The sequence below is a fragment of the Notamacropus eugenii genome, chromosome 2 (genome assembly GCF_028372415.1).
Source record: "Notamacropus eugenii isolate mMacEug1 chromosome 2, mMacEug1.pri_v2, whole genome shotgun sequence".
NCBI lineage: Eukaryota > Metazoa > Chordata > Mammalia > Diprotodontia > Macropodidae > Notamacropus > Notamacropus eugenii.
Genome location: NC_092873.1, coordinates 394,740,314 through 394,754,572, shown reverse-complemented (window position 1 = coordinate 394,754,572; position 14,259 = coordinate 394,740,314). Strand labels below are relative to the sequence as shown.

General features: G+C 34.1%; 1 protein-coding gene across 7 annotated transcripts in view; it reads left to right on the top strand.

Moving 5' to 3' along the window:
- The window catches only part of ARID4B (AT-rich interaction domain 4B), a 241,013-nt gene that overhangs the window by 187,329 nt on the left and 39,425 nt on the right, over nucleotides 1–14,259 (top strand). The gene's annotated exons all lie outside the window — the stretch shown is intronic.

The following is a 14,259-nucleotide window of genomic DNA, read 5'->3' as shown; positions in this document are numbered from 1 at the left end:
CAGATAGTCACAGGTGTTTATTATCTAATCACTTAAGCCAGTTTTGAAGCATTCCACCTTTTCTTTTCTCAGCCTCCATCCTAAATTTTCACTAGTGGTCAAATTACAGTAAAAAACTGTGTTTCCATTGTCATTGATCTGATGTGTTTTAAATTTAGTGAAGAAAGGAAAAGATTTAGGGGGTTCTCTAACCTGTGCATGGTATAATCTCTAATACTCCATCTATAAATATTAATTCATTGACTAATTGAATCATAATACTCAGATTTTTTGAAAATAACAGTTGAAAGGTTAATATAATAATTTTTCAACTCAAATTTTGTCCTCGAATTTGATTTGGAAACGTGGTGAGCTAAGGGGAATAAATGTGCAGTTTGTTCCAAAATATAGAAAAGAAGGTTGGAGTATTTTTGAGATTTTTTTAAGTAGGGACAGAATTCAGCAAGATAGCCTTTTATTGTAACTCATCACTGAGAAGGTGATAGGACATTTTCAGTAGCCAGATTTTTTTTTTTAAAGTCATGGGTTTTTTTGAAAAATAAAATGGACCGTTGGGTAGATGGCTCTCCAAACATCATACAGAAATCTTTCACGATTCGACAAAATAGGTTATCATCATATTTTATTTGGAAAAAATTCATATACCTCCATGCAATAGTAGTTAGACTATAACATTAAATATGATTTTGTGATTTTTGCCACATCTTTTCTCAAGCATATCTAGTGATGACTGTAACAAATCTCATTAACTCTCCAGCCATTTTTCAATTTCCCCCAATTTTGGGGGCCTAGGACAGTATTCATAAATTCACACGGAAAGAGTGATGAAAATCAGAAACATGGATCTATTCTGTAAAGGTACAAGTAGATGGTTAGTGTTTTCTTGAAGTTTCTTATTTGAAGTAGGAACAGTATAAAATAAGAAATTATATTTCTCTTTTCCTTCCAATTTAGAGTCTCACTGAAGGTGTTATGGTATTAATGTGAACAGAGAAATATTAGTTATAGATTACAGAGTAAGATTTCATGTATCTGTGAGATTCTGTCTTATCTAAGAATCATAATTTTGTAGCACCCAAATAGAAAAGTCAAAGAGTAATTAGTATATGTTTTTCGAAAATTTAATTGTGTTTTTCATGCTTTCCAAGCTGACTGACTAGATTTTTTTTTTCTAATTTCTGGAAGGAACTTTTGACACTTACTAATTGCTATCATTTTAATTTGTGCCCATTTTTTGCCTGATAAAGCTGTTAGGTTTTTTATACAGAGTATAAATAGCAAATATTTCTTTTCTTCAGTTTGTAAGATTTGTGATTTTACTTTGAATACTATAGATAGCATTTCAAAGTCCATAAATTAACCTAACTTTGGTGCATTTTTGTATAAAACCTATATAAATTAGGGCTGTTTGATCCTTTGTGAGTGTAATAACAAAGTATTATTTTGTTTGGGCATATCAGATGTTTTAGAATGTTCTAAACCATATAATACCAGACCATGTACGTTAAATTGGTTACTAATAACATTATTGAAGACTTAAAAATGTGAAAAAGGCAACAGCAGTACATAATAGATAAATAGCTAACCTTGCAATCAGGAAGGTTAAAATTCTGACTGACACGTGTTAACTGTATGATTCTGGGCAAGTCATTTAATCTCTCAGTGTCCTAAGCAGCTCTTAAAGACTGTAAATTACAAATGAGTTGTATGAGTTGCCAATCTGCATTGGCAGAGGGAGTTTGCATACTAGTGAAATCAAATGTCCAGCACTTCTATCTCCCACATCTTCCCTCTGCCCCTTATCCTCTGTTGCACCCTTTTGACTGTATCACTAGCAAATAGAAATTCTGCCAGAGTGTTGGTGGGAGAAAATTATTCTTTGATTTAATCATTTTGCTCTGTTAGCATTCATAATCAGAGTTTTGGCAGAGTGTTTGAAACTATTAGCTAAAATTGGCTGTTTGGTTTATCTGTAGTGAAATATGAACTGTTTTGCTTAGAAAGAGTTGAATTTAAAATAGTCCTCTTTAAAAAGGGGGAAATATTCTCAAGTGTATTTATAATTCAGTGAACCACTATAGAAACAACATGTTTTATGGGGATGAGAAACTTACCTGAATGTTTGAGTACCTTCAGGAGAATATTATAAGACTTTCCAGTTGTAAGATATGGCATATGGTCAGTCACTGACCTTTTCTCATTTGAAGCACATCCCTTGTGCCACATTAAACAATTAAGTCAGAAAACATTTTCTGTTTCCAGTTTTCTTCAGATATTTAACCATGAATTCAAGAACCAGACTTTAAGTTTTGAAAACATTTAACTTTGAAATGAATTTAAAATTCTTTCTTTCAAGTATGGGTTATACTTTAAACTAAATTGTTTAAAATCTGCCAGTGTTGGCTTGAGGATGATTGACTTAAATACTTGTTTTTTAGAGCAGTAGAATACAAGGACAAAAAAAGGTTGTGTTTCAAATTATGTAAGAGTAAGGTTCATTAATTGTCTCCTTTCAAAGAATAAATTTTCTTACCTATAAAATTTACAAAGTGAGACAACATGGTATAGTGGGTAACTTGAAGTTCTTTATTAAAATTCTGCTTCCAGCACACATTAGCTGTGTGACTTTTGTTAAGTCAATTAACCTCTGAGTTACTTAAGAACTCTATCTTTTAGAGGAGTTACTGCTAATGGAAAGGGGCTGTGTATACCAGCATTTCCCTGTACTAATGAAATCACAGTTCCAGACAACAATGAGAGAAACAAAGTTCACCCAAGTTAAAATTAAAATATATTGTTTGCCTCCTCTATCCTGCTTCAGTCAGAATCATGACTGTTGCATATTGACAGCAATTTTGAATTATAGTCAAATATGTAATATTATTTACATGGTCCTCTTCTTAGTTGATATTTGTTTCTTGGGCAGCTAGGTGGTGCAGTGGATAGAGCACCAGTGCAGGAGTCAGGAGGACCTGAGTTCAGATCTCACCTCAGATACTTGACACTCACTAGCTGTGTGACCTTGGGCAAGTCACTTAACCCCAACTGCCTCATCCTGGGTCATCTTCAGTCATCCTGATGAATATCTGGTCACTGGATTCAGATGGCTCTGGAGGAAAAGTGAGGCTGGTGACCTGCACAGTCCTCCCTCACTCAAAACAAACTCAAGTGCAAGTCATGTCATTATTTCTCTGATGGCATGGTCTTCTTCAGCAATGAAGGACGAACACACACACATTTGTTTCATACTATTACCACTACTACTAATAGAAATATGTGCATTTTAATCAATCAGCAATTATATATTGACTAACTTATATGCAATGAAGAAGTATAAGTGGCCCCTAAGTTAAAGGAACTTATATTCTAGTTGTGAGATAAGACATACACAGATAAAGATAACCAACAATAGAAGTCAACTGATAAAAGTTATGAAAATTCAAAGGAAAGTATAATTTCTAGCTGAGATTATCACAGAAGTTTTCTTGGAGGAAGTGGATCAAGTCAGTAGGCATTTTATGAAGTGCCTGCTGTGTGGCAGGCAGTATGTTAAGTTTTGGAGATACAGAGAAAGCCCAAAACAAACAAACAAATCAGTCCTGGTTCTTAAGGAAGTCACAGTCTAATGGAAGAGCCAGTGTGCAAGCAGCTATATTCAAAAAAGATATATACAGGATAAACTGAAGATAATCTCAGAAAGAAGGCACTAAGATTGAGAACTGGGGAAGTCTTCTTGCAGAAGATGATACTTACCTGAGATGCAAAGGAAGCAAGGGAAGCCATGAGGTAGTGATGAGGAAGGAGAGAACTCTAGGCATGTATGACAGATCATGAAAATGCCAGGTCATGAGATGGAGTGTCTTGCATGAGGAACAGCCAAGAGTCAGTCCAGTGTCATTGGATCAAAGTATATTTGGAGAATAAGGTGCAAAAAACTGGAAAAGTAGGAAGGGGCCCCATTATAAGGGGCTTTTAAAGGCCAAATAGGGAATTTTATATTTGTTCCTAGAAGTAATAGGGAGCCATTGGACTTTATTGAATTGGGGGTAGGGTGGGGAATAGTTTGACATGGTCAGACTTGTGCTTGAGGAAGATCAGTTTGACAACTGATGGGCTGGAGTGGGGAGAAATTTGTGGCAGGGAGGTGAACCAACAGACTGTTGCTGTCCTCTTGGTATAACGTGAAGAGGGCTTGCACCAGTGTGGTAGAAGTGTCAGAGGAGATAAGGGGGCATATATGAGAGGTGTAATAAGGGTAAAAATATACAGAACTTGGCCACTGATTAAATATAGTAGATGAAGAATATGGAATCGAGGATGATAGCTAGGTTGTGAGCCTGAATGATTGGGAGGATTTCTATACCCTACACAGTAATACAGAAGTTTGGAAGAAAGGAGAATTGGGGAGAAGAATAGTTAAGTTCAGTTTTGGATATATTGAGTTAAAGAGTCTGTGGGATGTCTAGTCCACTGGCCTATTGGAGATGTGAGACTAAAGATAAGGACAGAAGTTAGGGCTGGACAAATATAACAGAATTATCTGCATAGAAGTGATAATCTGAATTGGATGTGATTTAGACAGATGGAAGAGTGGGAAAAGAATTTCTGACAGGAAATTTCAGTTTCAATTAAATGTTTATTAAGTGACTACTATTAACAAGACACTACTAGCACTGAAGATATAAAAATGAAAAATAATAGCATCCCAGCTCTCATGGAGCTAGTAAGGGATAGCTAGGACTCTCTCCTTAAAACAGCTTTTTGGACATTTCTCCCTGAATATCCCATATTCATCTCAAACTCAACATATCTCAAGCAACTCATGATCTTCCTCCCTTCCAACCCTCCCCCCTTCATAGCTTCCATATTAATGTTGAAAACATCATCATCATTCGCATCCAGGTTAACAACATCTTAATAATCCTTGACCCTTCACTTTCTCTCCTGACCCCCTAATTTCCACCCTCTTCCATATGCAATCAGTTGTCAAGTTTTGTCAGTTCTACCTCCCCAACATTTTTCACTAATGTACCCTTCCCTTCTTTCACATAGCCTCCATCAGGCCCATATCACCTCTCACCTATGCTATTAAAATAATTCCCTAGTTGGTCTCCCTGTCCAGTTACCCTTTCTCCAGCTGAGAACTCCCTACTACCAAATGGGTATTCCTAAAATATATGTTGGACCAGATCACTTCCCCCTGCTTAAAAAGTCACAGTGGTTCCCTCTTGCCACTAGGATAAAATCTAAACTTATTTGTTTGACATTTAAAAGTCCTTCAAATCTGGGTCCACGTTATTACTCATATAATCTATGTTCAAGCCAGACTGGTCTTGCTGGTCCCCATGTATCATATCCTATTCCTTCCTTTTGCAAAGGCCCTCCTCACTTCCACCTCTTAGAATCTCTTCAGAATTCAGCTCAGTTGCCCTGTCCCACATGAGATCATTTCTGAACCTCACAGTTATTTCTAGTCTTCCCCAAATTACTTTGTATATTTGTATTTCCTTGTCTGTCTAGGTATTGTTTGCTTCCAAAAGAATACAAGCTCCTTATGAGCAAGATCTCTCTGATTTCTGCCCTTGGACCTTAGCACCTAGCAGTTACTTGCACACAGCAGGTGCTTAATAAATTTTTCTTTAATTCATTTGGAAGTACTGAGGTTCCAGAATTCGAGAAGGTAGCACCTTGGCTAGATATCAGTTTAGGTCGAAATGTGTTACAATTTGGTTTAAGGGAATAGCAGAAAATAGGGCTAGAAATAGAAAGATAGATTGGGCAAAACTGTTGAAAAGTCTTAACCTGTAGAATAAGGAGTTTGAACCTAGTCTTACAGTGGAATCATTGAAAGGTTTTCATCAAGAGAGGGACATGATCAAAGCCTTGAATGACTTTAACTTCTCTACAGCCAGCTTCTAAGTTATCTGTAGGAAGGAGTTGAGAGCATGAATAATTGTATGTGGGCCAATAATCTTTTCCACTTAACCTTGAATAGAAGTTATTAATAGATAGAGTACTGGGCTGGAGTCAGGAAGGCTCATTCATCTTGAGTTCAAATCTGGCCTCAGACACTTACTAGCTATGTGATCTTGGGCAAGTCACTTTAACCCTGTTGGCCTCAGATTCTTTATCAGTAAAATAAGCTGTAGAAGGAAATGGCATACCACTGCGGTATCTCTGCTAAGAAAAAAACCACTCCATATGAGGTCACGAAGACTCGGATACACTTGAAATGACTGAACAGTCACAAATCCTATCTTTGTATTAATTGAACTGTATGACAAAGTAGTCTATCTGTCACTAGTGAATTGCCTAGCTGCCTCTTAACAGCATATCTAAGTTTGAAAATAGTATAATGCAATTAAAGTTATCTCTGTAAAAGTTCATCTCTGGAAATTGGTTCAGTTGCAGATGGAACATTTGCAGCAATAGGACCATAATTTAAAAAAAAAACCAAACTTGATTTAGAGCTTAAAAAGAAATGAAAGCAAAAAAATTTAAATTAATAACATAGTGACAGAAAAGTTATGCAGATGAGATGTATCTAAACTACTGGTGCCTGCTTGCTGTTGCTACTATTCTTTTCCTGATTCATTTTTTCTTTCTTTGTTGCTTTTTTTCTCATTTAAAATAATTTCTTAATTTTTTTAGCTTTAAACTCTTTGATTATTCCTTCCTTCTATGTGTTTTCCCCTTTTGATTGTTTGCATTTTTAGTAATATTAATGAATTATTAATGTATTCCATTAGTTTTATAGCCTAATGGTTGTTAATAATAACTGAAGTACTAGTAATTCACATTCCTAAAACACTTTACTGTTTTCTAAAGTACTTTCCCTTACAACCAATCCTCTAATTAAAGAAGTAGAAGTATTTTTGAAAACAGGAGTCAGTAAAACATTTTAAAAACATAGATTGGAAAAGGAAATGCAGAAGAGGAAGCAAACAAGTTGGACAGTATTGGTACTTTAATGTAAAATTTCATATATACTTCAAAATAAGCTATACATAATGGAGTTTTACTTAAAAAAAAAAGAGTCCTCTCCCTCCCCCCCCAAAAAAAGAATCTAGTGATTGAAGTCAGGTTAACTGACTTAACCACATTCACACAGTAGTTAGTATTGGTGCTGGAATTTGAACCTAGGTCTCCTAGTGCCAAATTCCAGCTCTTTCTATTAAACAAGGACACCTTACTCAAAACCCTGGTAAACATCATGTGATCATCCATTACAACATTTTATTGTTGCATCTGATTTCCTCTAACATTGCTTTGATTCCCTTATTAATTGTCACCAATGCTTGCAGAACTACCATTACTTTTAAATTTTCCTTAAATTCCTTCTGATAAGAAAGGAATAAATCATTGGAATATAATAACCATTATCATCACCTCCGTATTAGTCCCTTTCTCTTTTTAGTTATCTTCTAGCACCACCTTCTCAAATCACAAAAAAATGGAGAATTTATTGAAATTTTGAAAAACTATTTGCCGTTTTGGAAACCAAATGCATTATGGCCTGAACAAATTCACTGAGTTTATTCATTTATTACTTGATATCCTTAGTAATCTTTAGTCTCATATAAAGAAATAGATGGTCTTCTCTGTAGAAAAAAATGTGAGATTAATTTGAGTTCAGAAGCCAAGGTTGGTTTTCAAGAATTCTAGTGATAATAATAGGGGAAATGGGAAGAGAATAAGCATTTTTACATGGCATCTTTAAAATAACTCATGTTATCATCACCAGTCTGTGAGGTAAGTGGTTTTATTATTCCCTCTTATCATTGAAACTGAAACAGAGTTTAAGTAACTTACCCAAAGTCACACAGCTGGTAAGTGTCTGAGGCCCAATTTGAAATGAGATCTTCCTGACTCCAGGCCCGGTGCTTTATATACAGTATCTCCTTGCTGCCCTATATAACATTTTCAGTTGCAGTGTGCTTTATAGACATTACCCTTTATTCTTCACTACAATCCTGTAAGGTAAGTGTTAACTATCATCCCGATTTTATGAATGAGGAAACTGAAACTCAGGTTAAATGACTTCTTTGGGGTCACACAGGTAATAAGAAATGAGGCAGGATTTGAACTCGGTATTCCCGACTCCAAGTCTAATGTTTAATATTTGTTTTATACCTATAGCTCCTATCCCTGTATGAAGGATGCATTTTTCATCAATCAGCCAATATTTATTGAGTGCTTGTTTGTAAATCACTACTGAAATGTATGGATATAAATGAATACAAAATAGAAGAAATATAGAAAGTGACCTCCATGTTCAAGGAGCTCATACTTTAGTTGATGTGACAGACACAGGAAAAGACAACCAACAAGAGGCATGTAGTACTCTGTAAATCCAAAGTATGGAACTTGACTAAGTGAGTCCCCTTTGTCCTTTAGTCTCTCCTGTATCCATGGAGAAATAGATAGTTTTGTTGGTGGGGAAAAAAATGAGATTGATTGGAATCCAAAAGCGAGGGTTGGTTTTTGTGATAATGGTAATAATTGCTCACATTTATAACTCTCTAGGATTTCACCATTTGCAAATCATTTACATGCTATACAAAACACACGCTCTTTTCCTTTGCCTCTTAGTAAAGAAAAATGTTGTCTGATATTTTTCCTTTTCTTGAACATAATTTGAGCATGTCATTATATTTCTTTTCTTCTCCCCTTGCTTATCACTTCTCAACTCAATTCCTTCATTCTTTGCTTTCCTTAGCTTTCCTAATTTGTATTGCTCCTCATTTTTCTCCCTCCCTTTTGTCCTAGATTATCTAATACTTCAGGCAATTTGACTTTGTATACCTTTGTATTCTAGTGGTGTTTGTTGTAACAAAGTATGATTCATTTTATACAAATCATACCATTAAGTACAAATTATGTTAATGGTATCTGTTTCATCTTCTTGAGAAGGCTAAGCAATTTTCATGGTGCCAAAAAAAGCCATTGAGAATCTCTGAAGCCTGGAAATACCTGCTTCTTCATACAAAATCCAGATCTGTTTTTTAACAAGTTATTAAGCTGCAACCAAGACCATCTAATGTGATTTCTTTAAAAAATGGCTGCAATACTTTTTGGCACTATTTCTCCTTTATCAATCCATTTCTTTTGTCAGTCGCCTATTCCATTTATTTCCCTTCGCATTTCCTCTGTTAACTCAGCTTCCTTTTTATCTTTTCTAAACCATCTAAACTTCTAAACATGTTTTCTACCTTACTAGTGTATTTCAGATCATTAGTTCTCTTATAATAATAGATAATAATAGCAGCTAACATTTCAAGGTTTGTCATGCACTTTACATTTATTATTTCACTTAGTCCTTACAACAGCCCTTTGAGGCAGGTGATATTATTATTTCTATTTTATGGATAAGGAAACTGCAGCTAATAGAGGCTAAGGGACTTTCCCAGGGTCACACAACTAGTGTCTGAGGTAGGATTTGAACTCAGGTCTTCCTGACTACAAGTCCAGTTCTCTACCCACTGAATTGCCTCGTTGCCTCTTAACAGCATATCTAAGTTTGAAAATACTATGATGCAGTTAGTTACCTTATGTAAAGGTTCATCTCTGGGAATTGGTTCATTTGCAGGTGGAACATTAGCAGCAATAGGACCATTACTTTCTTTAAACTTGATTTAGAGCTTAAAGATAAATGAATACAAAAACATTAAAATTAATATTTTAAAATAGCTTTTGACTTTACGAGCTTTAAAATAATGAAAACAATAAAACTTTCTTTACCACAAAAGTATTGTATTTATTTCTTTTGATCTTATATGAGGTTGGATTTTCAGGTGGATGTTGTTTTTATATTCATAAAATAACTTAATTGCTTTATTGTAAACCCTGCCTCAAAATTTTCTTTACACTTAGGTCTCAATTGACAATTTAGAACTTGGGAAGTTTGTTTCCAAATAGGCCATATTTTGCTTATGAGTTAATACAAATATACACTCATTGTTTAAATCTATTAGCAATATTCATTTTGGATATTTATAACATACATATCACCATTTCTTTTTCCCTTTAATGATCATAATCATCATTGCTACATGAGCTAAAAGTAATATGCAAAATTTTCTTTCTTTTCTTTCCTTTTTTGAGAGGAGGAGAGGTAGAGACTGAGTCTTCCTATCTCATCTAGGTTGGAAGTAGTATGGTCACTCAGTCCCAAACCCTCAGCTGATGCAAGGCAGCTTTGATCTGCTCCATTTCCAACCTGACCCGAGTTTATCTCTCTTTAAACAGTCTGGAGGCCCCTATTGTCCCTCATTCCTACCCTAATTCCTCTTCCTCAGGGCTTAACCATAATGGTGAGACTTATTCTAGATAACACAATCCACTTTACCCCTACTCAAAATCCGAACTCCTGAGCTCAAGCAATCCACTAGCTAATCCACTAGCCTCTTAAGTAGCAGGATTTGTAGGTATTTGTCCTGTACATCCAGTAAAATACCAGAGTATTTATAACCCTCTTAGTTTTTTGTTGTTATTTTACCATCAGTTTTCTTACCACTTCTTAGAAATATCAGAATTTTTACTTCTGCTATAGTGCAAGTAAAGATAGGCATTAAGCTTTTTCCTTGAGATTAATTCTGATGTTTCCCAGAGGAAATAAGCAAAATTTCATGTGCAACCTGAATGCAAGATTTTTAAAAGCCATTTTTAAGTGGGTGAATATTGTCAAAATGTATTTGAATTCCCACTGACAAGTCACTCTTTTAAAATCTTGTTTTTCATTATTATTTTGAATTTTCTTCCTCTTACAACCTCTTTTTTGTGTTTTGTATTCCTCTAGGAGAATTTTTTTTTCAGTCCAATTAATTTCTGAGAAAAATATTTCAGCTTCTCTTAGATCCTGAATTTATGTTTGAGAAACTATAGGGAAGTTGTTTAAAAGTTAAATCAGTTCTCTTGATGAAACATGCTACCCACATCCTGGCAGAGAGTAATGGATTCAGAGGGCAGATTGAGATAGATAGATTGACAGACAGACAGACAGATATTTTTGAATGTGCTCAATGCAGGAGTTTGTTTTGCTTGATTATGTAGTTATTTATTACAGTAGCTTTATTTTTCTCTTTTGAAAGTAGGGGTTTTGGGTTAATTGAAAAAGCTAATTTAAAAAGTTAATGTACGTGAAGATGTGAGATTTTTATTTAATGACTGTCTGGACAATGCCTGCAATAAGTTGTAATTATGCACTGTGCAATTGGTGATGATCAGCTGCATGCATTAAAACATTTCAGACATAGGTTTTGAATTCATTTACTCTCTTAGGTTGATAACTGACACTTGCTTAGCTGTGTATGTATGTATTTTAAAATTTATATTTTTCAGGCAGTAAATTTTCAAGTGTAACACTAATATAATGATTTGCTCAGAAAACCAAGACTTGTATGTCTTCAAAACCAACTGTAAAAGTTATTGAGCATGCAGCTAAAGTTTAAATTAGTTCTAAATCTGCTTTCTGGCTATACTTTAATACTTGTCATTAATATATACTTTGAAAATATCTAATAGATTTCACATTTTCAGAAACACTAAAATTCTGGATTTAGAGTTAGCATTCTTATTCTTGCTAGCATTTCCTTGTGTCTGGCTATTGAATCAAAATCTTCTGCATTCAAGTATATTTTAAACATAATTTCAATTACTCCCACAAATGACAGTATTCTTACAAGGTGGAGAAAAATGACATGTTTTGCCCAAGGCCAGAGTTTATCCATACCTGAATTAAAATTGACTGCAGCCTGCTTTTTTTAATGTCCTCATCCTCCTCAAAAAACCTTCTTTCTGAGCAGATAACTAAGAATTATACTATGGCGTTTTCTTTTACTTATAAATATCCATTCACATTTAGTCATTGCTTAATACTTTGATGCTGAGATAGTCAAGTATTGATCACTATATCAAGGTTGTTAATATTGTCTGTACTGTTTTTATAATTTCATTTGTGCTATTATCAATTAAGTGTATCTAAGTCTTTCTGACAGTCATTGATTGTGCAAGAAACATTAAGATTTTCCTGCATGTTTTTGCCTTTTCATACTTTCTGCAAACCTGGCCTTACTTTTTAATTGTCTAGCTGATAGGCAAAATGTGTTTTAAAATGCAATTTTTATAATGCAGAGTTATAAACTACTTTGCCATAATTTTATTTTCCCTAAAAGTATTTTCTTGAATAATATAGATTTTCTTTTTTGTAAAGTCGGTATTTTTACCCCAGTCAATTTTGTAGTATGTATTGGTGAAAATGTTTATACTTTACATTTTTCACAAGATCTTTTCAGTTGCTGATCTACTTTTGCTAACGTTTATTCTAAGCTTCTTTTTTGGCCACAATATATACTACTATCTTGTTGCTTCATCGCAGTTTTAACTGAAAAGCCTTTTTCCAGTTATCTTCTAACAAGAATAATATATATTATCCACAAGTCCATAACTTTATGGTTTTAAAAAATGATACATGTTTTATAATAAAATGTAAAAATGTGAAAAAGAGCTGGAAAATATCTAGATAGAAAATATTAGTAAAAGCCTGGACAAGAAAAACTTACAGGGATGTGTATTTACAAAGAGAAAGTATTTTGTATTACAATTCTATGAAGTTAAGAATTTCTGATACTATCACATAGAGAATCTTTTTCATGTTGCTACATTTCTAAAGATGTCATATAATGATGATGAAAAAGAATACAGAAGAGATTTAATTTCCTTAAAATTTATCACAATTATTTCTACAGTTGAGTATGTCTTCCCTATCATTCCTTAAATTTGAGTACCTTTTTCCCTTTGCTACTCATGATATACTTTGTTCTGACCAGTCCTCTTAAATTTTTAAATGGGCATATATCAGGTGGCATCTTCATTAGGGTTAAGCTGCATTGATAGATTATTGATAGAACATTGATAGAATAACCATTGCCATGTCCAACAGAACAACAGCTAGTATTGTTAACTGTCCCACTTGTCTGTAGTTTTTTTGTTCCAATCGATATTTTAATTATAACTATAATAGATGAATTTGGAGCTTTTGAAAAAATTTTGTGCTTAATGTACATTAGATATAGTAACAGTTATAGATAAATTGAAAACTAGCGGATCCATACATTACAATTTCATGGTTGCCCAAATCTTATTTGGGTCATAAAACCAAATTCATTGAGTGATTTTCATACTAATACGTAGTAAAAATTGCACAGTATATTATTAAGTAAATACGTGATTGACAAGCTCTAGTTAAATAAGAAAGGGCAATCTGTTGTGACATGTTTTACGTTCTTATTTTTTTCTTTAGCTTTTTCATGTAAATAAACTTCCAGGAATTTACTTTGAATTTTTGAGATATGTCATTTACATCATTTGCTTTTGAGATATATCAGTTATATTTACATGTAATTGCCATTACAATGGTAATTTTTACCATTTTTTTTCCTCCAAATTTTAGGTAGAAAATCAACCATTTTTCCTCTTTTGTATAATGAACTTTAGTGGAATGAATTTCAGAAGACTTAATCTTAATGGAGAAACTAAAACAGTAATAAGCAAAGAATAAGAATTGAGGTTTTAGTAGGGTAGCTTTACATACATTTTTGTAGTCTCACTTTTTCTTTTTCACTTGTGAGTCGTGTGAGTCCCTTAGGATGGCTGCAGGCTGACAAAGTGGTTTCTCTAAACCTTTCGACTCTAAATCCAGTGTTTTTTCTACCACCTCACTTTGAAGCTGAAGTTATGGACCTGTCAATCTATGTGAAAACTTCTCTCCTCTTTACTCCTTTCATTTACAGGCCCCTTGTTATAATTCCTACACCCTCTATCACCACTGACTGTCAGAGATAACTATGTTATTTATCGTAGGAGGATAGCCGCATACTCGAGAGTCCTCAAGTGCCCTATACAAATATGAGCATTCTGCCCAAGAGGTGCCACCATTTCTCAACAAGCTTAACAGAGTAAAAATAACCTACTAACCAAGTTACTGAGGCAGTAACTAATATGAGGACTTTCATTATTTTAATCCCTATTCCTATTTACTTCTTTTGCATAAACACTGAAGTGCTACTACTGGTTTACTCACATCAGCCATTTTAGAAATCATTATTTCATTGTGGCTGTTAGTCCCTCCTCTAGTAGGATGCACAGCCACTTCCTTGTAGGTAGTTCCTTTAGAAATCCAATTCCACCAGCTATTTTAACATGTAAGTGTAAAACTGAAAAGTATATTTGGACTTGGGAAACAAATTCCTGGTGTGTGTG